Source organism: Diabrotica undecimpunctata, chromosome 3 (genome assembly GCF_040954645.1).
Source record: "Diabrotica undecimpunctata isolate CICGRU chromosome 3, icDiaUnde3, whole genome shotgun sequence".
Classification (NCBI taxonomy): domain Eukaryota; kingdom Metazoa; phylum Arthropoda; class Insecta; order Coleoptera; family Chrysomelidae; genus Diabrotica; species Diabrotica undecimpunctata.
The window spans coordinates 7,963,755-7,989,315 of record NC_092805.1 but is presented as its reverse complement, the minus strand read 5'-3'; the positions used below and the strand labels follow the sequence as shown (position 1 = coordinate 7,989,315).

Here is a 25,561-nt window from a genome sequence, read left to right as displayed (position 1 = left end):
ACATTTTTTTATATCAAGAATATCTTTATTTTTTTGTTTTTTCAATTAAAATTGATAAGTAAGTTACGGAGATATTTGCAAAAAAGGAATTTTTTTGCACTAATTTATAAATTTAATTAATTTTTTTGTTAACAAAATAAAATGTTATTAATACATTTCAACATTGAGCAATTACCGTCCTTTAAATTTGTGCGAAATTTCCCCCCGATCGGTCAAATAGTTTAAAAGTTATTCAATTTGTTTGTCCCTGGGACTAATTATTTAAACCATTGAACTTGCCCTATGAATGATGCTAGACACATTTAACGAATTTCATAGGATTCTTTAAGACTCATACTATCTCAGAAGTTAAATGAATATTGAGTTTTCATCGAAATTATTTACAAAATAAACGTTTGAAAAAGGGGTGTGTTTTTTACTTATAAACAATTGTAATAACTTCTACATTTTTCGATAGCTGGTAAAAAAACTCACATTCAACAAAAAAAATAAACCTTCTATAAACAACAGGAACGATGTTAGCGACAATTTTTTTGTTAATTATATCTCCATTCTTTATAAACATTAAGAAGTAAAATTTGCACAAATTTTGAATGAAAATCTAAACTTTATATTGAATTTTATAGCTATAAAATTCATCCAATTTTTCGAAACTTAAAACCTTTCGAAACGAATTTACTTTCGAAAGACCGACATAGGAAAGTGGAGGGGAAACTGTTTTAGCTCCTCGCTGCAAAATTTAATATTATTGTTACGGATTTATCATTCAAAAGCTTCAACAGTTCTGTAGGAATTTCATCAGGTCCATTTGCTTTTCCATTTTTAGCGTTTCTTATTGCGTATTTTACTTCTTCTTTCAATATGTCTGGCCCAGTTGCATTGATTATCTGAGTTAAGTTGTTTCTATCGTCTTCAAATAATTCATTCAGTTATTCTGTCCATCTTTTTATTTTATTCTCTAGATCTACAATAAGATTTCTGTCTTTAAGTTTACCTATTTGGCATTTATTTATGCTTCCTGTTATCTCTTTTACTTTTTTGTGCATATTGAACGCATCGTACTTTTTCTCATAGGTTTCCATTTCTTTACATTGTTCTTTAATCTACTCCTCTTTGGCTTCTTTTATTCTCTTTTTTATGTGTTTATTTATTTCTTTGTATTTGTCTGGGTAATTCTTCATCTTTCTTCTTTGTTCCATCAAGTCTAGTATATCTTGTGTCATCCACCCCTTATTCTTTGTTGTTGTTTTTGTAAGATATTTCTTTCCTGGTGTTTGTATAGCTGTAGTTATGTACTTTAATTTTTAAATAACGTTGTTTGTATCGTTAATTTGTTGCTGAACTGAACGGTGGTTTTTATTTATTTCTTCTCCTGTTTCTTGTCGTATATTTTTGTTTCTAAGTTTATTTAAATCTAGTGCCTTTCTGTGTGGTCTTCTAATCCTTTTTGGTCTCGCCTCTATCACAGTAACTACCGGGTTATGATATGAGCCTATATCAGCTCCTGGGTACGTCTTAGTACATTTAACAGCATTATGATACCTCCTTGCTATCATAATGTAGTCTATTTGATTTCTCACTATTTTTTCTTTGGTATGTTGTGGAGATGTCCATGTATATAACCGTCGAGGAGGTAATTTGAAAAAGTTATTTGTTATTACGAAGTCTTCACTTTGTCAAAATTGAATCAATCGATCTCCTCTGTCATTTCTGTTTCCAAGCCCATATTTTCCTACTTGTTCTCCTACCTTACCTTGACCCACCTTGGCATTAAGATCGCCCATTAATATGTTAATGTATGGAAAGACTGACTTAATAAGTGAAGACAAACAACCTGCAACAAAGAGGTTCAGACCTGACAGTGAAGTCGAATAAATGAACCAAATTTTAACTTTTAAACCAATGTATGTAAAGAAAATAAAAAAAAGTAAAGTTCAATAAACATTGCAAAATTTAATAAAGCAAGTAAATCGACTTATTTTATCAAAGCAGTAAGGCAGATTAGATTAATATTGTATATAATATTTGTAAGAAAAATAGAATAAAAATTAATATTGTTAATTATAAAAATACAAACAATTATAATTAATTTAAGGAATATAATAATATAATGTGTAAAAAATTACCTGAAATTTAATTTATAAAATATATAAGTATTATTACATCATTGATGTAAAATGAAAAAACATATGTTGATTTTCCGGGATATTCCGAGATTTATGGGGGGTGAAAATTATGTCATCATTATTAATACTGCGACAGACTATTTGAACAAATTAAAAAAAAGTAAGTATTTAGAGTGAATTTTATATGGACTCAATTTTTCCCAGTTTTCCCATATTTTCCGGCCAGTGAAAACTATGTAGTTATTCATATTTCGACGAGCTACCCCAGAATTAAAAAAAGAGGCTTGCAGCTGCAAAGGAAGCTGAGATAAAAAAAAACGGAGCTGAAACAGATTTCCTCTCCACTTTCCTATGTCGATCTTTCGAAAGTACCGTCGTTTCGAAAAATTAGATAAATTTTATAGCTATAAGCTTCAATATAAAGTTTAGATTTTCATTTAAAAACTGTGCAAATTTTACTTCTTAATGTTTATAAACAATGGAGATATGATTTTTTTTTTAAATAGTCACTAACTTCGTTCCTATTGGTCATAGAAGATTTTTTAATGTGAGCTTTTTTACCAGCTATCCAATGGTTGTACGTACAAGTCTGTAGCTTGAAAAATATAGGAGTTATTACAATTGTTTATAGGTAAAAAACATACCCCTTTTTCAAACGTTTATTTTGTAAATAATTTCGATGAAAACTCAATATGCATTTAACTTCTGAGATAGTCTAAGTCTTAAACAATCCTATGAAATTTGCTGAATGTGTCTAGCATCATGCGTAGGGCAAGCTCAATAGTTTAAATAATTAGCCTCAGGGATAAACAAATTAAATAACTTATAAAATATTTGATTGATCGGGGGGAAATTTCGCACAAATCTAAAAGATGGTAATTCCTTGATGTTTAAATGTATTAATACTATTTTATTTTGTTAATAAAAAAATTAATAAAATTTATAAATTAGTGCAAAAAAACTGCTTTTTTGCAAATATCTCTGTAAATTATTTATCAATTTTAATTAAAAAAACGGGAAAATAAAGATATTCTTGACATAAAAAAATGACATAAATATTGTTTATTTAAAATACAAGCGAAAAAATTTATAGACAAAAAATCAAATTGTGACCATAAATTATTGCTTTAAAAAAACGCAAGGTAAAACTAGGAATATCTTTTCATCTATTCATCATCTAGTATCCCCCACCTATGTCTTAAAAGCTTCAGATATCTGCGAAACATTTTTCCACCTTTTTTTTTAACCAGACTGGGCTAATATGATAGATAGAAGTTAACTATTATTTAATATGGCATTAAACCACAATTTATTATGTAAGGAAAATTACATTTTACATTTGTTTTTGACGTATAGATTTCCAAATGGCAAATTGTTTTCACAAAATTCTAAAATAAAAGTATAAATGATTCTCTTCTTCTTTTGGTGCCTATCCTCTGTGGATTTTGGCAACAGCTGCTCTAAATAGATGTATGGTAGTCATTCCTGCCCACTGTCTGATGTTCTTCAACCACGATGTCCTTCTGCGCAATTGAGATCGTTTGCCTTTTATATTGCCTTGTAAAATTAGTTGAATTAGTTGATACTTCTCATTGCGCATCACATGCCCTAAGTATATCATCTTTCTGATTTTCACGATACGCATAATTTCCAGATCTTTATTCATACGTTGAATCACGGTGTTGTTTGTAACATGATGGATGGAAATTCTGAGCATGCAGCGGTAGCACCACATTTCGAAGGCTTCTAATCGTTTGGATGTTGCCTGCGTCGAGGTTTAGGCTTCGACTTCATATAAACGGGTAGAAAATACATAGCATGTCAAGACTCGTGTTTTTATATCAATTTTCAGGTGCATATTACATAAAATCTTCCTGAGGCGATTGAAGACAGCTCTCGCCTTTTCTATACATCTTATTTCCTGTGAGTGGTCCCATTCTATATTTCGTCCATGCTGCGTCCAGGCTGCATCCAAGGTGTGTAATTTTGTCGATTATTTTTACGGATTCATAGCTGTGAATTGGTGCTGTATTACGTCGTTTTTACTTACTACAATAATTTTGGTCTTCTTACAGTTTAGTTTCATGCCGTATCTCTCACAGGCTTCCACTACACGGTCTATTAATGTTTGCAGATCCTCCAGATTATCAGCAATCAAATCCGTATCGTCCGCATATATCAAATAATCAATAGCTTCCCTGAACAGCGTTTCCGAGTAAATATTGAACAACGTCGGTAATAAAATGCAGCCCTGACATACTCCCCGTTTTATCGTGAATTTTTGTGAGGTTTCGTTGTCTACTCGTACAGTTTCCCTTTGCTATAAGTATAAATTTTTAATTAGGCGTAAATCTTTGTCATCAATACTAGATTCTTTCAGTATCTGAAATAATTTTTGATGTTGCACCTTATCAAATGCCTTTTTAGTCTATAAAGTATGCGTAGACTTCACAATTTACTGTGTATCAATACTTGTATGGAAAATAGGGCCTAAACCCAAACTGAACACTGCTAATGTTTTCTTCAAGATTTCTATATATGCGAGAGTGAATAACAGAAAGAAGGATTTTGAGTGCATGGCTTATTGAGCTTATAATTCTGTAATCAGAGCATTTGGTGGCATTTGCCTTTTTGGGAAGAGGGATGAAGGTGGAAACTAGCCAATCTGTAGGAAATTCTGCAGTTTCATAGATTCTGTTCAGTAGACTTATTAAGAGCGTAAGAGAACGGACATTAGTAACTTGAGCCAAATTTATCACGCATTAATATTGCAGAATTAGGCTTAATATTTTGTTTACTTTAAAATTGTCCACTAAGGTATATGTTCTATCATATTTTCATATTAAATAATTTCAAATAAAAATAAAATAAAATATTTTCTTTCTTTATTTAACTTAGATTCATTCAACTTACATTTTATTGATTATTTTGTCAATGTTACATATGTAAAATAATTATTTCTGATCAAATAGTTTAATAAAAGTTTATAATTAAAATTGATTCATAGAATCTTTATTAGTCTCAGTTCCAAATGTTATGAACCTTGGACTGTTGGAAGTTGAATCAATCTTCACCTGTTGGCTGGCTATTCAGCCACAACGTAGACTATTTTAATACGCCTTGCTGCTCTGTCATATTTTAACCTCAAATCCACTGTCTTTTCTCGTTGTTTGGCGTGGATTCTACTTGTTGCTTCCATTTAAAAGGCAGCGGCTAAGAAGCTAAGAGTGGTAACCTCATTATATTTTTAAATGTCACTATATTTCAATATGCCTTGGAACTAGAGAAGCACTATTTTCTACGCAAACACTCCTTCAACGATGTTGGGAGGTAAGAAAACCCGTATATATGTGCTTCATTGATTTTGAAAAGGCATTTGATCGCGTTCAGCATACCAGACTAATTACCGCCTTGCAGAGCATCCAACTAGATGAGAAAGACATCAAACTTATTGCCAAACTTTACTGGAACCAAACAGCCATTATTAATACCAACAACAGAGAATCAAAGCCAATCAGTATTGAACGAGGCGTAAGACAGGACTGTGTACTGTCTCCCACCCTCTTTAACGTGTATTCTGAGAATCTATTTAGGGAAGCTTTAAAAGATCAAAAAGGAATTATCATAGGAGGAGAAATAATTAACAATATACGGTACGCCGACGATACTGTGATTCTAGCTGAAAACATCGACGATCTGCAGGAACTAATCAATAGAGTTGACATGGAATGCACAAATTGGGGACTGTCGATAAATATCGATAAAACTAAATACATGGTGACCAGTAAAGTAGATATCGGCGCAACCCAACTGATATTAAACCAACAACCGCTGCAGAGAGTTCAGAGATTCAAATACCTTGGATGTTGGATTACCCAAAATCTGGATCCATCCTTCGAAATTCGATGTAGAATTGAACAGGCAAGAAACTCATTTCAAAAATTCAAGCCTCTATTATCCAATAACTCATTAAATTTGGAAATCCGTGAAGATGTTACGTGTGGTCTGTACTTTTGTATGGATGTGAAACTTGGACTTTAAACGCCGATATCATGAATAAAATCGAGGCGTTTGAGATGTGGTGGTATCGAAGGATACTAAAAATTCCATGGACTAGCAGAACCAGAAACGAAGAAGTTCTTCGAAGAATGGGACATCAACGAACTCTACTAAATATTATTAAGAGGCGTAAACTAGAATATCTTGGACATATAATCAGAGGACCAAGATATGAGTTCCTTCGGCTAATTCTCAACGGTAAAATCGAAGGAAAGAAATGGATAGGACTGAAGAAACTCTCTTGGTTGAGGAATTTGCGGCAGTGGACAGGTTTGACAGCGGACCAATTGCTACAATCCTACTGTTCCGTAGGGATATGGCACTCTAAGAAGAAGAAGATATTTCAATCTTAATCAATTTAATAATATTACCTAAAGTTAAAATTAAATTTAACTAATAATATACTGTTGGAAGTGCATCTTATAATCTTTTTAGTTCTCTGCAAATTAATGTTTTTTTACTTAAGTTTTTTACATATTTTTTGTAAGGCTTACAAAATATGTATTTTTTGTAAGTTTTTTACAGTGACAATAAAGCATATTTCTATCGTTTGCTCCACTCGCAAATAAAAATTCGCGCCAGAAATGTTCGCGCCAATCCACACGCCAACCTCAACCTAAATCACGTCACCATCGACGGTATAAATGAACTGTCTGCTGTTTTCACTAGCAGTAATGCATTGGATAGTGATAAGTGTAGTAGTGTTTGGAGGCTCGGGAGACTGAGATCCTGAAAGCCCTGAAGAAGACATAAAGGAGGATGTCAGAAGCATCGGAAGAAGACGAATTTCATGGCTCAAGAACATGAGAGAATGGTTTGGATGCAGCTCAAAACAACTATTTAGAGCTACTGCCTCAAAAATTAAAATAGCTATGATGATTGCCAACCTCCGTAGCACAGATGGCACCTGAAGAAAAAGAAAAGCTCTTCGCAATGATAATCGACGCAGTTTAATCCGTAAGACTGTTGAGTGTAATATTAATTATTGTAATAGTATTAATCTTATCTTTAGTTTTATAACCTTATATCTAAATAATTCCCCAATCAAATCTCCTATATCGATAAAATAAAATATAGAAATCAAATATTAATCTAAGACGAAAACATTAAAGCAATTTGAATTTGGTTAATAAATTTGGCGAACTATACTCGTCTGCTAACTTATGACATACGCCACACTTTGCCACAGAACTATTAACAAACGGGAAGAAACATGTTTGGAATAAAGGGAGAAGGAGGGATTTTGCATAAGCACAGATTCGCATACAAGCCTCGAAAACCTTTATCTGAATACATGAGCACTTTATTCAAATTAGTTACACAACTTTACAAATCTTAATTTATTTTAAACCTACGCGAGCGGCATATTAATTCTGCTAAAGACATAATGCTGTTAAGTATGTTAATTGCATCTGTTGGCCATATAAAAGCATAGAGGGCATTTTTCAAGAGGAAAATTAAGTGCGTGTAAAGAATTTTTAACATAGTTGTAATATTAAATTAATTCGGTCTTTATTTGAGTTGATAAATATTTTTCTGTGGACCGTACACTATAATAATTCTTTATTGAACACTTTTTTCATTTTAGGGACTCAGGATTATTACTATGAAACGATACAAAAAAAAATAGTAATGTCATCGTCGATAAATCTTAGCATCTTTCTAATGTATTTAACCTCGAATACCATTAATGAGCGTTTTTCAGAGTAAGCTCGCGTTAAAGGCAAAACTATCACTTCTTGGGTTATTTTTCCAATGTTAAACTTCTCAGATATGGCACCATAAATGAACTTACTGCATGTAAGGATACCAGGTTCCACTCTATCGAATTTTATGTGATAATAAGTTGAAATTTGAAATCTTATTTTTCTTTCCTTGGCAACTTTTATTCCACAGGATGAGTTACTAAGACACGTTTTTTTTATAATAACGTGGCCACCAATTACTGAAGTCGAGAAAAGCATCGTGTCGAAAATTTTGATGGGTTTTTAGAAGCACTCATTATCACATTAAGAATTTCTTCTATCAGATGCAGCCTGTCAATTTTCTTTAGCTTCCTCTTGATCAGGGCAAAATCTCGATCACACGGCATGTATGAGTGACCCCTAATCGGATAGAGCAATTCAACGCCGTCAAATTTACCTAGTTCAACAAGTGTCATGATAAACCTTGCTTTAGGATGGTTTTTATTTTGACCAGCGCAGTTATCAGCAAAAATTTTCAATTTTTTTACCTGAGGATCACATAAAATATATGTCTCAGTATAATTACTCAAAAGACTTAAAACCTCGTGCGGGCCTTTGCCACCACTCTCCTTCGTGGTAAACATTGTAGCATTTGAAATTTATTGGAATCCCCTCGTATATGTGTTAATTGAAATCCCCTTATATATGCATCAAAATAACGTTGAATTTTTTCAATGTTTCTTAGTTCGTATCCTTCAGTTTAAAACCCATATAATCTTTCATTCTTTCTTTAGGTCGCCGCCGCCGATAATCAATCATTTTATTGTTTATTTATGTCACACGCGCAAATTCTTCGATATTTCTTTGTTCAAACCGCCCGATATTACGTTTTCAAATTAATTTAGGTCTTAATTTCCGTTGTGTTTAGTTTATACGCTAAGTGCTTTGTTTGTTCTAACTTATGCGAGCAATTTTTAAAGATAATTTCGTCACTTTCGTTGGAGCCGCGGTGAAGAGCGGCCAGCGTCATGTCCAAATTCAATTTGAATTTGTAGTTTTCTGTTTTTGTCCCTTTTCGGGGAAATCTTCGTCTCGTTATGGAAATCAATTTTAGTAGCAGTTAATCGTCTAATTTCACCTGTTCCGGTTGTTTAAGAGGCAAAGTCATAAGTTTTGTGCTCAGTGCCGGCTTCGGCCTCAAATGGTCGATCCAATTTGCAGTGTGAGATCCAGTCCCTTTTGTTCGTGTGTTCGTGTCCAGGATTCAACTCCATCCACGTCAGATTTTCGTTCCAGATTATGGAAATGGTTTCCCTTTGTTCCAGAGTTTCGTTCTTGCAGTTTCAGCCCAGAGATGTAACAAGTTTCAGAGTTATGTGCGAAATAGTGAAATCCAGGTAACATTTTTTAGTGTTAATTTAAAGTAAAGCAGACATTTTTTAAAAAAAGTAATAATTGCTTTCATACAAAAAAGAATTTGTAATATTTAAAGTAGTAAATTTTATGGTTTGACTTTATCTGTCAACTTATTTGTTCAGTTTTTTTAAATTTAATGTTAATTTATGACAGCCCGTTTTAGCATTTTTGATTTGTTTTGTTTTCTTTAAAAGAAAGGTTAGCTTACATGTAAATTTTGTAAGTTTTTGTAGTATCTTCTACTCCTGGAAATTGTACACAGATGACACATGTAAGTTTTTTTTGTATTTTGCAGCTATTGTTCTTATATTTTTGTATTGTCTTTTTTTTTAGCATTCTTGTGTTCTCTATGTTTTGTAACTGTTTGTGGTGACCAAAAAAATAAACGTTAAATTTTGTTTTTCAACATTTTGTTTATTTTTTTAACTAACCCTTTTTTTGAGTTTCCATTTGGAAAAGATATATTTTTTTATGTTTAATAATTATATCTCCAGTTACAACTAGCTGGTTGTAATAGGTATAATTAGGCACCTCACGTGGCGCCCTATATTAAATTTCTTGAGGTGTTTCCGGTTTATTTTCATTCTGTTTGTCCCAAGAGACTTATGACCCTTTATTTCATTTTTCTGTAGTTGCCCAAATCCAAACCCCCTTGTGTTTTACTTATCCACGACCCCAGCTCTCCTACCAAAGCCTGAGTGCTCGTTCGCACAAGTAGCGTTTATTTTGCTTACCCTATCTTCGCCCCAAGAATTTATATCCCCCATCTTCTACCCCTAATAGTAATATCCCTATGGTAGGCAAAATATATCGTTACAACATAGCAGACCATCCTTCCATCTTTCAAATTATGAATTCCAAAAACACTAACTGTCAATTTTCTGTAATAGTAGAGATCTTGCACAGGTATAATAGATAAAGATATATTGGCCATAACATCTACTGCAATTGCGGCAGTTGTTTGGTCTTTATCCTCCCGTTCTGCTCTGAGGTAATTATAAAATTTTTTGCTCCTTCGCTTATGAACAACCAATATCTGAGGTTGGCCAAATTTGAGATCAAAATTTTCTTTAAAGTATCTCCAAAAAGATTCGTAACTAATTTTATGATCAGTGTGTTTAACTTTGTACATGTCGTACATTTTCTGCACATTAAGTGTGGAATCAAGATATTGCATTTAGTGAGAAGTATAATGAGGTGTTTTAGTGGGGTTCAAAACAATGTCTTTATGTACTTCCGAAAGTATTTCAGTTAGTATTTTATTATAACTGCTACTTTTCCCACGTCGATCACGAGGAGTTTGCTGTTTATGAAACAGATTAGATAACCGCTCACATCTTTTCTTTGTGATTTCAAAGCTCGCCAAAAATCCTTTTTTACAAATAGCAGCGAAACAAAATTTGATGTGCGAGTCGTTGGAGGGGGTTAAGCAAAATACTGTGGAGGGGATCTCGACAATACACGTATTGACTGTGTCTAAGCGTAAGGAACACCCAGCTACAGCATAAAAATTGTTTAAAATGTGTCTTAAGGCTTAGCCCACCAGTACCTCAAAAAGAGCTTAACCTCAAAAAGAAAACTTCTGTTGTAAAAGTCCCCTTTTTGCAGTTAGAGAAATTTTAGCCGCCATTTCTAATATACTAAGAATAGACACAGAAGTCCCCTGTTTGTTGAAAACGATGTGTTTGCGTGTAAAGGACACAATAATAACAAAAAGTGAATTTATGAAAATTTCTTATAAGTCCCCTTTTTGCAGTTGGCAGTTCAATTACTTTTTAACATTTCTACTCCAGGAATGGTTTAAAAAAAATTATTTTGAAATTACGTCAAGTTTATTTTATGGTGCAATGAGTGTTTCGCGGTTTTAGGGTCAAAATATAATATAAAACGTTTCAATATTTTTAATGGAACCTTGTACTTTACTTTTCAATTCGCAGTTCTAAATATAAAATGAAGATAAAAGCAGTAAAAGAAAAATTAAAATCATGCATTTTTAATTATTTCTTTAGCGAAATTGGCAAAATTAGCCTTTTCCTGTTTCTACCAAGCAATCTTAAGGAAAAATTTAATGTAGAGACGTCTACCTTTGCTCTCTGCCCTTTCATTTTCATCTGCAATTTCCTTATTTAGCTCTCTATTACTGTGAAAGCCGTAATCGAATAAAAACCATTTCCAAAGCTTTTCTCAAAACGAATTTTCAACTCGATAATGAATTTATTGATTCTTTTTATCAATATATAAAAAGCGTCATATTTTAGTTGTCGCATCGTATTTTATATTTAGTTTAAACGCTTTCGTATCTTTTTATAGAAATACGGTTAAATTAGTTAGTTATACCCGGTTCACCATTTGTTGATAGCTCACTACAAGTTTAACCCTAATTAGAAAACTGAAATACAGAGAGGATAAGTAATACGATATAATAGTAAAAACCAACCTAAAACTGACGGTTTAAGACGTTTTCGACTAACCCACCTTATATCAGTTTTGTTTTGTAATATGTTATAAAGACTCGTATAACAATTCACGTACAACTTGTATTTTATATGACGTATTTTTTCTAGCCACATAACTTTTCATTTGTGCTCAAATGAGTTCAATTGGATATATTTTTCCCAGTGGTAGAGTGGAAGTCTAAAGACTGTGATGTTTCGCCTTTCCGCCATTTTGTCAACTACGTATTTCTTGAACTTAGATTTGTGTTGCCGGGCACTTTTTAAAAGTTCTGCTTTTACCATTCCGTCTTCGTAAGGCAGATACTTATTCCGCAGCCAGTCAAGAATATCCTGTTTCTTCCACGCATTCGTTAGAAGTCTTTCTACTAGTCGTGAATGATAAGGTTCATTATCTAATACTATAATTGAATTTGGTGGTATGTGTTCAATCATTTGCTCAAAATACTCTTCGAAAACATCAGCTGTCATCTCCTCGTGATAGTCTTTTGTGCTTTTGGAATAAAATTCCAACAAACCATGCTTAACAAATCCTTTTTCACTGCCAATGTGAGAAATTATTAATCTACTGCCTTTACCAGAAGGTGGGGAGATACCAGTAGACCAACCTTCCATAAAGGCTTGCCTGGAGCTTAATATATTTTTATCTGACCAAATTTTTTTTAGAGTATGACCTGAGTTTACCCACGTTTCATCCTGGTAGAAGATGGGCCTTTCTTCAGCCCGGAATTTTCGTATGAATCTTAGATAATTTCTTCTCCAACATCATCTTCTCCTCCCGGTCAATCAAAAGTGATTTTCGGTCTGATTTCTCCCACCGGAAATTTAATTCGTTTAAAACTTGCCACAATTTAGTTCGTCCGATATGAGGCAAATCCGGGTCGTCTCTAACTTCTTGTAAAATTTTGTTTAGGTTTGGTATTTCTTTTTTGAAAAAAAATCCATGAATTTTCCTTCGAATACCATTTTTGGCAAATTAATCAATTTCAATAGGCTTTTTCCCTCTCTTTAAGTGTTCGTTTGTGTTTGGGTTAGCTATACCGTGTTTTTTTCTTTCTGATAGGAACCTATATAAAGTTGACTCTCCTACGCCAGTCATGTTGGCACAACTTTCGACTATGTTGCGAACAGTGTTTGTGGGATTCTGAGAAACCAGAGCATCGTGAACATTCAGGACAATAGTCTTCTCTCTTGGTGAATAGACAGACTTACTGACTATACGCAACAGTACCGGTGTAAAACTTAATGATGAAGCCATCACAAACAATCCAACAAAACGAGCACGAGCGAAAGGTACGTATATGTTCGTAAGTATATGGAATAAAAAATCACTCACGCACTGCATATAATTCGCAAAAGAAATATTCGAGACGCTAATTACTGCCGTAGACGCGGAAACACCGACGAGCCGTAAATTACATGCAATCAAAAACTACTAAACAAAAAAATTGTTTTCGTTCGTAATAACTTCACCCTTTCAAGTTAAGTTTCGAATATAATTATATTATTAAAAATCTGGGGAATTCCATCTTAATTATCTTGCAACGAATAGTACCTTCGGATATGAATTCCAGGTTTTCTAGTAAAGTGATTAAACGCGAAGATTAGTATTGAAATATCCAAAGAGATAAGGTATTCTTATTTACAAAATTGTTAATGGTTAAATTCTTATTTTTATTAATATAATATAATAACCAACATTAGTCGTGAAAGTTTTAATTGTTTTTTTGCTAAATATATTAGTATTAAAATATTATCAATATTATATATAACAGTATTAAAACATTATAATATTATTTAATGAATAAACACCTTAAAAACGCCTATGATTTACGACCGTTTTATGAGTTTGAGGCATATTTCGTGCTCTCAACAATTTGTGAACGAAGAATAGATCAATAGTAAATATTTTAGAACTCAACAATTATATCTTGGAAATAAGACAATAAATAAAAAGGTTCAAGAAATGAGTTTATTTTTCACTATACATTGTTTAGTCTTTCCGTTATGTAGGGTACCATTATACCCATTAATTCGAATGCATATATAATTCTATAGGAATTTGTAACTTAAATCAGTTTAAAGAAATGTATATTCTATAAGTACGATACTTCTGCGTTTTGTACCCATATAGCGCATAAATTATTTTATTCTAAAAGAAAATTATTGTCAAAAGCAATATGGCGGAAATTGCTTGGTTAAGGTTTCTTCAAATATTATCAATTGTGGTTTATAATTCAGTGGAATGTTGAAAGGGTGTCCCTCAAATTTGATGAGCACAATTTTACCCAAAATGACCAAGTGTTATGATTATTTTCAGAGTAAAATGCCCTCAAAAAAATATTTGACGGAGAAGGAAATGCTTGTAGAGCTATAAAAACTGTTCGACATAGAAGGATGTGTTAATGATAACAGTGGCTGGGAAAAGATAAGAAAGATAATAATGAAGAAGAAAAGGATTATGATGAACAGGGCGATAACTGTGATAACTGTGATAACTTCATTACTCTGAAAAAATATGGAAAATAACCCGGATTTCTAATGAAAACTGTAGTGAGGAATCTAATATATATATATATATATATATATATATAGTAAACTCTTAAATATTGGGGAAATCTGCAAGAAAGACTCTGAAAGATTTCCCCAATATTTAAGAGTTTACTATTTAACTTATCTGCAAAGATATATATATATATATATATATATATATATATATATATATATATATATATATATATATATATAAGCGATGTTCTTTCACCCTCTGCCGCTTCTCGCATTTCGACCGCCATCGTTTTCTGTCCATCCATTCGTCTTCTTTGGTGGCTCCATCCATTACGTGTTGTACATTTTTTTCTCGCAACTTCGCTTTTGTTTCCTGTCTAATATCTTTAGAGTAATAGTATAGTAAAGTAGTAAAAAAAAGTACAAACACACCTCACAAAGGCACAAAACCATCATCCTCGAAGTGCAGTAGAAAGAACGACATTACCGCGGTATTTAGGAGGACAAGGACTTATTGACATCATCGCGCGATTTGTGCAGTAGATGACACAACACCGATCAAACTGAGGGAACAAGAAATGCGTATAACCCATCTTACTAAGAACGAAAAAATGCGCATCTGGATGGGTAAACCTCTGCACGGGCGACATCCGAATGAAGTCAGTCAAGACTATATCGACAATATAGCGTCGAACTATTGGCTGACATCAGGAAAGATGTTCCCTGAAACAGAAGGTTAATTACTCGCCATTCAGGATCAGGTTATACCCACCAAAAATTACCTGAAATATATCGTCAAAGACCTTCAGGTCCAAAACGATAAATGCCGATATGGATGTCAAGCCCAAGAAACTATCCAATATCTTACCGGGGGCTGCCAGGCATTTGCTGCAACTGAATATAAGGAACGGCATGACTCAGTAGGGAAGATCCTCCATCAAGAGATAGCTTTTAAATTGGGACTGTTACAAACAAACCATCTCCCATATTATCAATACGTTCCTGAGAGTATGCTTGAGAATAACAACTACAAGCTATACTGGGATCACACTGTGCTCACAGACTAAACTGTAGCACATAATAGACCAGATCTCGTGCTAGTTAATAAACTAACAAGACAAACAACGCTAATCGATGTGGCGATACCCAACAACAATAATCTACGTGTTAAGTACAACGAAAAGATCGCCAAGTACAGAGATCTAGAAATACAAATAAGGAGACAATGGAGAATGGAAAGTACCCAGACGATACCTATTATTGTTTCTACCACTGGAGTCATTCCGAAGAACCTCCTAGGAAACATAAAAAAGCTAGGTCTAAATGAACCTCTATATAAGATCATACAAAAAGCTGTGCTACTTTCGACGTCCAGATACGTGCGAAAATTTTTGGGAGATACACTGACGTACCAAGTGACCTAGGACTCGATAACATGGAAAGAGTCTCACCAGAGCTCAATCCTTTTGCTACCGTAGGTATCTGGGATGAGTGAATTTTCCCCTTAGAGGGAGTGTGAGCCGTATGGCTAAATCTGGTTAATATGTTTGAATAATAAGAACTTATTTTTAGGTATAGGCTAAAACATCTACTTTACATCGAGAAATTTGCGCAGTAGATGATACAACGCCGCTTAAACTGAGGGAACAAGAAATGCGCATAAACCACCTGACTGAGCAAGAAAAAATGCGCATCTGAATAATTAAACCTCTGCATGGGCGACATCTCAATGAGATTAGCCAAGAATATGTCGACAATACAGCGTCGAACTATTGGTTGACATCAGGAAAGATGTTTCCCGAGACTGAGGGTTTCCTACTTGCCATGCAGGATCAGGTTATTTCAACTAAAAATTACCTGAAATATATTGTTAAAGATCCTTAAGTCCAAAATGACAAATGCTGATATGGATGCCAAGCCCAAGAAACCATCCAACATCTTACCGGGGGTGCCAGGCATTTGTCGGTACTGATTATAAAGAACGTCATGACTCAGTAGGAAATACTATCCACCAAGAACTAGCTGACAAACTGGGACTTCTCCAAACCGACCATCTTCCTCATTATCAATACGTCCCTGACAGAATGCTTAAATGACAACTACAAGCTATAATGGGACCGCACTTCAGGAGACAATGGAGAATGGAAAGTACCCAGACAATACCTATTATTTTCTATCTGGTGTTATTCCCAAAAACCTCCTAGAGAACATAAAATAGCTGGGTCTAAATGATCATCACTATAAGGCCATGTAGAAAGCTGTACTCCTCTCGACGTCCAGATGTGTACGAAAATTTTTGGGGGATACTTTAACATACCAAGTCACCTAGGGCTCGATAACACGGAAAGAGTCCCACCAGAGCTCAATCCTTTTGATACCGTAGGTATCTGGGATGAGTGAATTTTCCCCTTAGAGGGAGTGTGAGCCATATGGCTAAATCGGAATAATGTTTGAATAAATAAATGTGAGACGGATATTGTGAAATGGATAATTCCAATACTTTCATATGTAATTTTTAGGGGAATGTAAATATAGAAATGATATCCGAGTTGATTAAAATTATCTGTAATTATTTATTATTTTCACAACCGGTAATACACTTTCTATGAACATGTGTTGATAAAAAGTAAAAAAAGTAATGATTAATAGCATTGTTGAGAATAATAAAGTAGAAGGAAAAATTATTATTGAAAGGAGATATATTCTCTATATATAGAAGATAAATATGCATTTATTATATACATATGTATTTATTACTTTTACAATGAAATATCTGTTTAGGAAAAGTTATTTTTGTAACCAACAACATAATATTCCATAAAATCGTAACTCTTTTATGTGGTAATATACGGCACACTTGTGTCCAAAATAGGTTTTCTTTCTCCGCTTTACAAATGGTTTTCTGTTCTGAAATAGCGTCCTTTGAACCGACTTTTAAAATCTCAGGAAGCGTCTAGGCAAAAGAATGCACAAAAATAACTGGAAAAGGTCAACTTTTATAATAGAGTGTATTAAATGGACATTTTTAATAAATTGTGCTGATTGGTAGTTCAAGAATTTCGCTATAGCGGGTGGTGAATCGGCAAACGAGACATAGGAAACTCAATGGTAAATTATATAAAAATTCATGAAATATCTTCTATTTGTATAGGACTAAAATCTATAAAAAAATGTTAAAATTGTTCTACAAATTAAATACAATACAAAATTTTGCAAGAATTTAATACATTTGTCAGAGTATTGTTGTAAAAGTTAGGCCACACGTAGTGCAGAATGTCTATGACGGGTTGCGTTTGATCACAATGAAGTTAGATATTAACAACATTTGAATTTTCAATATTTTTATTCTATAATTTATTGTTTAAAAAGCAATAAAGTTAATAAAATGTACTCAGTTGGGGAAAAATCTGCAATAATATTTTATTCGTGCAGGACAGATCTTTATTTAGGGTAAAATATTCTAAAACACCAATTGTAGGTTATAAAACAATACAGGCTGCATGACAGGTGTGCACAATTTTTAAGGCGGGAAATTTAAGACTGTTTAAATTCTCTTTGGCGTACCCTATGTATTTTTCCTTTTTTCATTTTATTTTTTAAGCAATTGATCAATAATTTATCATATTTACATACATACAACTCGATATATAACACTCTACAATTGAGTTGCTTCCATTAAGTCCTCGTAGACACACCGTCTCAGGACTTGCAACTTCAACGTGGAGTCATATGTCGCCATGTTACCTAATCCAACGGTAACTTTAGCATCCTAGCAATTTATATAATATAATGTAAAACAAATGTAACTAAATTTTTGTTAACGGGCTTTTACCCATGTATTTAGTGGCTACATTCATGTACACCTAGACACTGATGATGGAATAATGGATTCCGAAAACGTTTTGTCTATAACAGCCCGTTTGGGTTTTTAAAAATATATACCTTTTACAAAGGATTTTTAATAAATTTTTTTACTCTACAATTGTTTTGAAAATTTCTATATACAATATATAGAAAAGCCTATATATAACAGCTTTAAAGTTATAAGTACTCAAAACTATAAAAAGTTTTATAACATTAAACTTCACACATAAAAAATATCGCTTTTATTATTTATTAACGGGCAATAATTTCTAAAATTTACGGTGTGCTGAACTACTTTTGGAAGATAAAAGTTTATTTATTGAAAGTATGGTAACATACGGTCTACAAAACATTTCAGATTTTTTTCATTATGATGTAGGTGTGGACGTAATAGTTTTACGATCTAATAAATCTCAACTTTGTGTTTTGGAAAATGCTGTATATCAGCTAAATGACCATAAAATGTCAGTCGTTTTTAAGTAGAGCCAACTAGAAAAAAAAAATATTCACGTTTTTTGGAAGTTTTGGAATTAGGTTGAATGCAAAGAAAGAATGTTTTAATTGGTTACAAGCAATTATGAAAGGGATAGACAGACGGAAATGAGATTGGCAAAGCAAGGAGGATCCTCTGTTGTGGGATTTGAAGCGAGTGAAGACAAAATCGAAAGGAGTGTGCCGAGAGTTTGTTTTTTTTTTTTTAAACCGGTAAAAGAAAAATTATTGTGGCGAAAAGTAGTGCAAAGAAAGTGTTGAAAGCTGTAGTTGCAGTATTTGTAAGTAAAATAATTTACTATTCTTGGAGCGAAACATAGCTAAGCAGAATTTTGGCCTTCCAATAGGAGAAAAAAACATTGTTAGGAGTTTGTCGACAGTTTTGTTTTTGTAAGCAGAACCCGGGAAGGAGTTTGTTGCATAGGGAGCTAATTAAATTAAAACGATTTGGAAAAATACAGAGGCAAATTATTTAAACGAGACATTGATTGAACCATATTAAATTTGAATTGTTTTGTGGTTAATATATACAGCTACATTCAACTTTACAACTTCGACATCAATATATTTTCAGCTATTTTACCTCAGAATTCTTTTCAGCAATCAAAAATAGCAGCAATATATAGAAATACTTTAGAACTGTTAATAGATTTCAATAAAGGAGTAGAAATTTGGAACAACAGCGTAACTTCTAACTCCGTATTTCCAATGTAAGAAAAGCTTTTCTATACAATTCTATGTGGTAAATGATTGATTCCGTATCATACCCTTTTCGCACACAAGCATTACCACAAATTAAGACAATATTATGCTGTTTATGATAAGCAGTGATTAAAACGTGAACCAGTGAGTAATTATATTTCTATATCCAATCACCTAAAAGGCTTTCCTACATAATAATTTATAATCCTAAGATTACTTTTAAAAAAATTTTAAATTTGCAGCATAATCGGTTAGTTTTGTTTATTATTTTTGCTTTTTTTTTGTACTGTTAAAGCATTTGTTTTGTATGTAAAATTATATTAAACTTTATTAAACTCAAATATTAATAACAGGTATATAAAAAACAATCCTGAATGAATGTTACACAATACATAATCCTATTACTATCACAAAAAAAATTTAACATGTTTCGATATAATAAAAAATAAACCAATCACACTTGAAAAATTGCCTCAAAAAATTATACAAAATTAAATTAAACTGTAAAAGAAAAATTGAAAATGCTATTTAACATTAATTAATTATGTCAAAAGAACAGCTTTTAGTGTGTGAATCGGAAAATAAAAATGTTAAAGACACCGAGAATTCACTGTTGCTGAGTCATTAACTGTGAGAACTAATCTGGCCTTGAAATGAACAAAACATCTTCATAAGGTTTTCACCACATGCTTCAAGGCACTCATTGAGCCTCCACCGAATTCTCTTCCTTGGGCGAAGTGACTTCTTTCCCGTCTTGTGCAGGTTGTTCAGTTTCGCTTCGAGATTGATGACTTTTATTATAAATTTATTTTAAATCACTTCATGACTAATTAATTTTTTATTGTCATTGTAAGTTTTGGAAAAGCAATGTTATAAAATTTATTTAAGCCAGCCTTTCGTGATAATAAATAATATAGAATGGTGCAGAAAGAGTGTGCAAACTCTGGAGACGAGAGGGAGAGTTTAGTGCCAGTTGTACCTGAAAATCCAGCATAGGGTATTCCTACTGGAAAATACAGACTTGTAGGATGGGGTATAGATACTACTGGCCGCAGACTTATTAATTAAATCATTTAAATAGCTGCATTTACACCTGAATCACAGTTTTTGCAGTACATAAAGCCATTTGGAGATTTGAATCCTATTTATAGCAGAAGACACGGTATCAGAGTAGTAAACACAATCCCTTACAGAAGGTTGAAAGATGTCAACACTCAGGAATTCCAGAAGACCAAAAGTGAAATTTCTGCCCTCCAGGACATCTTGAAATGGTTGGAGACTGTTAAAGGAAATGATGTTGATGGAATTATCTTGATTTATTATGAACTTCGCAAAGCGTCACCTGGGATGCTTTTAGAATCATTAAAAATATAAAATTTGATTGAAAGGTTTGAGAAGGTGGTAAAAGGCTTTGCTAATGGCTTCAACATAGCCCAAGCAAAATGTGGCAACACCACTAAATCTTTCAATCTCCATATAATGTCGAAGGTATTGTTAAACAGGGGTGCAGAGCACTTCAACAGTGCATTGGACAGAGCTAAGGCTTCATTTGATATTGCTGCTCATTTAGCCCAAGGGGAAAGAGAAGAATTAAAGGGGGAGGCAGCCAGTAAAGACTGTATTGGAACAGAAACTCATCTCATGGAAGTGGTATGTCCTTACGTCAATCCTATAGATGCTGAGGAATAGGAAATAGCTGTTTTTAAGGTATTATTAGAAAGACAAAATACATTCCGGCCAGTGTTTGGAGCACTGTTACGGGCCAGTCGAACTTAGAGGCAGCACGCAAGCCATTTAAGGAGACTTTTAGCTAAGAACAATATTAATTATGACAAACTTAAAATCGCATATGATTCTGACCCCAAGGATGGTTTGGAAAAAGTTAATAAGAGTGAGGTAGCAAATGCGAAGGATAAAGATCTGGAATAACTGTTGGAAATCTTAGATCGTTTCTTTGATCCCGAAAAGAAAGCGATTTAGCCAAAACCCAAACCTAGCCCCCATCGTTATCCGTATCGGCGGCCAAAAGTAAGAAACAAAAACTCAAATTCACAGGTCAAGAACCCAAAAACAAACTCGACTGCAAACGACAATCCAACCGCCAGCGACGATTCTTCTCCTCGAAGCGAAACTGAACAACCTGCACAAGACGGGAAAGAAGTCACTTCGGCCAAGGAAGAGAAGTCGGTGGAGGCTCAATGAGTATCTTTAATCATGTGGTGAAAACCTTATGAAGATGTTTTGTTCATTTCAAGGCCAGATTAGTTCTCACAGTTACTGACTCAGCAACAGTGAATTCTCGGTGTCTTTAACATTTTTATTTACCGATTCACACACTAAAAGCTGTTATTTTGACGTAACTAATTAATGTTAAATAGCATTTTCAATTTTTCTTTTACAGTTTAATTTAATTTTGTATAATTTTTTGAGGCAATTTTTCAAGTGTGATTGGTTTATTTTTTATTATATCGAAACATGTTAAATTTTTTTGTGATAGTAATAGGATTATGTATTGTGTAACATTCATTCAGGATTGTTTGTTACATACCTGTTATTAATATTTGAGTTTAATAAAGTTTAATACACTAAAAAAAATGTAAAATTATACTTTAATTTAAAAATCTCATACAATTTCTTTATATAACTAACGTAAATAATAAAAAAACTAATATAACTAATTTTTAAATGATACGAAGTGTTCTGTGGGACCAGAACCCTCAAATTATTTTAGTGATGACAACTATAGCATGGTTATGATTAATATTCGTTCTATAAGATATAAAACAGATGAATTATTTTTCTTTCTAAAGGATTTAGGATTTCCCCCCATAGATCCGGTTACCGAGTACTGGTTTGAAGTCAACGAGCCTTTTTTTGTTGAAAATATACCACAATAATTGCTAAAAATGATCGTCCAAGTTCAGCTCATAGTGTCACCCTAATTCTTTCTACAAATAATGATTTCTCTCCTATAACAAAATATGACTTTCTGTAGAATGAATTCTTTTTTGAGTTTTCATTGGTATATAACAAGAATCTTAATCTATACATTCTTTGTATTTATAGATCACCTGATTCTTCCGTCGATATATTTTTTCTTCTTCTTCACGTGCCATCTCCGCGACGGAGGTTGGCAATCATCATGGCTATTCTGATCTTAGATGCTGCTGCTCTGAATAGTTCAATTGATGTGCATCCGTACCATTCCCTCAAGTTATGCAACCATGAGATTCTTCTTCTTCCTACACTTCTCTTACCCTGGATTTTCCCTCGTATAATCAATTGAAATAGGTTGTATCTCTCATTACGCATAACATGCTCCAGGTATTGCAGCTTTCGTGTCTTGATGGTTTCCAATACTTCCATTCTTTTGTTGATTCTTTTCATGACTTCGTTGTTTGTTACATGCTCGGTCCATGATATCTTCAGGATTCTTCTATACACCCACATTTCAAATGCTTCCAACTTTTTAGCAGTCGACGCGTTAAGTGTCCATGCTTCTATCCCATAAAGCAGAGTCGAGAAAATATAACACCTTGCCAGCCTAACTCTCAAGTCCAATTTTAGTTCTCTTGCACAAAGTACCTTTCTCATTTTATTGAAGTTTGTACGTGCTTTCTCTATTCGAACTTTGATTTCTTTGGAGTAATCGTTTGATTAATTATTGTGCCAAGATAGTGGTGAAGCATGTTCATAATTTCTTTAAATTATTCCCTTTAATAAACTATTTTCACGCCGCCCATGCCTGCATACCTTCGTTTTGTTACGCCTTTTTTTAACAAAGAAATAACTTCGCCAAATGTTTCTTCTTCTTTTTATCTTGTTTTGCTACATAAAAATCTTTCCTAATAACAAAGGAAAAAGGACCTATTGTGAAATCTCCGAGCTACCTTCTCAGAAAATCAGAAGAGTTGTTTTTCGTAGAAACTTTACTTTCTATTGGTAAACGCTACGAAAATGAACCCCAATATCTCGGATATTTAATGTCAATTTCGCGTGGCATCCTTCAGCCAATATCCCTTCCCTATTTTCAACCTTCGCTTGTCTAAGCCCTTCTAAATTCACAATCCGATATTCATTTCCAAGTTGGTTCCTGTGGCAAGCGGTCTTATCTTCGACAATCGGCGGTAAGTGGATTTTCAATTCACCCTTATTTATCTTTACACAGTGAGTCCTATATTAAATATTTTCTCTTTTGTCCAACAGACGTGTTCCACTTCGAAGGAACGAGGTCACTTCTGTTTGCCGATTAACCATTAGCCATTAACCATTAGCCATTAACGATTAGCCATTAGCCATTGGCCATTATTTAATATTCACCATTCATTGTGCATTATTCATCATTCATCTCTACTACCGATTATTACCTGTGCTATTCCTGTTTGGCTGTTTATTTTCTCGTCTGCCGAAATCAAACCGTAATTCGTTGCTGTAGCTACCTGTTGCCGAGGACCAAGTGTCAAGTGACTTTATTGAAGGCCTAACGCCACTATCTGTATCCACCTGTGGCATATTAATTGTGAGTAGTAAATTTTATTGACTAAAGCTCAACTTTGATACCTAAACCGTAAGAATTTGATTTACAACGTTTAGTTTAGTGACCTTGCTGTTTATGGTTAAACGGAACGAACTATTATGAGTTTGAACCTACGATATAATATATGTATAAATTACGGACCATTTCTTTTATATTAATGTAGGGTATATTTATGTTAAATTTCATATATAGATTTGAGGTGATCACATTCAATAAAAAAATTTTTGGTAAACGTTTAAGTGTTCTCAAGGCATAATAATAATTTGTTTGACGAATATTGACTATTATAATGTCCCTTGCTTTCTTCTATTCTTGAGAATACTACGTTATGCAGAATTATTTTCCCAAAAAAATATTTTTTGTTTTTATTCGATTATAAATTAATCACTCACTTATCTCGTGTCATCTAACTGTGCCGTAAAGATTGTTATAGTGTATTTTTTTTATATACCTCAATATAATTTTGTTGACGAACCTTTTGCTTTTTATTTTTATTGTTATGATATGAATATATATTATTGTGCATGGTGTATCTCTTTCAGGCATTTTTACTGATTTATGTTATTTGTTTTATCGTATAATTAGTGTATCTGTGTCGAAATATTGAGTGTGTACCGCACGATCAAGATACCTTTTCTCTCACGGTTTATTTTATTCTCGCGTATCTTAACTGTATCTTATCTTTCTCATTATCGTATTCTCTATGCCTTAAGGTTTCCCTGTTCCTCTAAAAATAGGGTGGTGCCCAAATAACTTTTCTTCTCTTATCTCTTATCTTCTCTTCTAACTTCTTGTCTTTGTGTCGTAAGTACTTCCTTAATTGATCCGTGATATTTGAGCTGTAACAAGAACCCCGACCAAGATACCTCTACCAGACTGAAGCCCGAGCCTAGTACCGTTCTTTGTGTAACCTTCAATCGATCATCCAGAGGGTACACAGAAAAGAATGGCGCCCAATGTGGTAGCTAACAGCAAGAAAATATCGTCCAATGTGGTAGCTAAATGGTAAAAAATAGCACCGCAACGCAGTCTTCAAATATAAGTATCTTCTCTTCTCTCGACTATTTTTTATCTAAACGAGTTTAAAAATGGATTCTTCTGTTATCTCTTATCTCAAGGTAAATCAGATCGATTACGAACTGAAAATCAGAGGTATTAAGTCAAATAGAACTCTTTCCGAAAAAAAATCTATCCTTAAGAAAGCCCTTCAGAAAGCCACTCCGATTATCGATCTAACGGAAAATCCCCTTATCTTTGAAGATGAATCAAGCCAGATCGAAACTATCTTTTCCGAAGTCGAAAATCTTATTTCTGAATTTGAAGGAAACCCTAGTGATTCTGTCTACAAAAGAACAAAGGCCCATTTATTGCATCTTTCCCTAAGACTACAACGTCTAACCCCAGATCCACAGAAACCTGTGGAATCGAATTTTAAAGACGAAGCTATCTCTACCTGCCTTCTGTTAGAAGCAAACCTAGATGATAACATAATCACTACCGACTCGAATCCTGCATATATACCTTTAACTTCACAAGCTCCTATGCCAGCCATTAACCCTATCGTCCATGTTAATACTCCTGTCAATGTAGGTGATTGGAATATTAAATTTTCCGGTGATCCTAAGCATCTATTTAGTGTCTTGGAAAAAATTCAAAATCTTGCTGAATCGCGTGATATTCCCGATGCGATACTTTTCCGATCTGCCGTGGAATTTTTCT

The 25,561-nt window shown here is 33.4% G+C and overlaps 1 pseudogene; it reads left to right on the top strand.

Moving 5' to 3' along the window:
* The first annotated feature begins 20,130 nt into the window (after window positions 1–20,130).
* Window positions 20,131–21,507, top strand: LOC140437876 (maternal protein exuperantia-1-like; annotated as a pseudogene).
* Window positions 21,508–25,561: the final 4,054 nt, after the last annotated feature.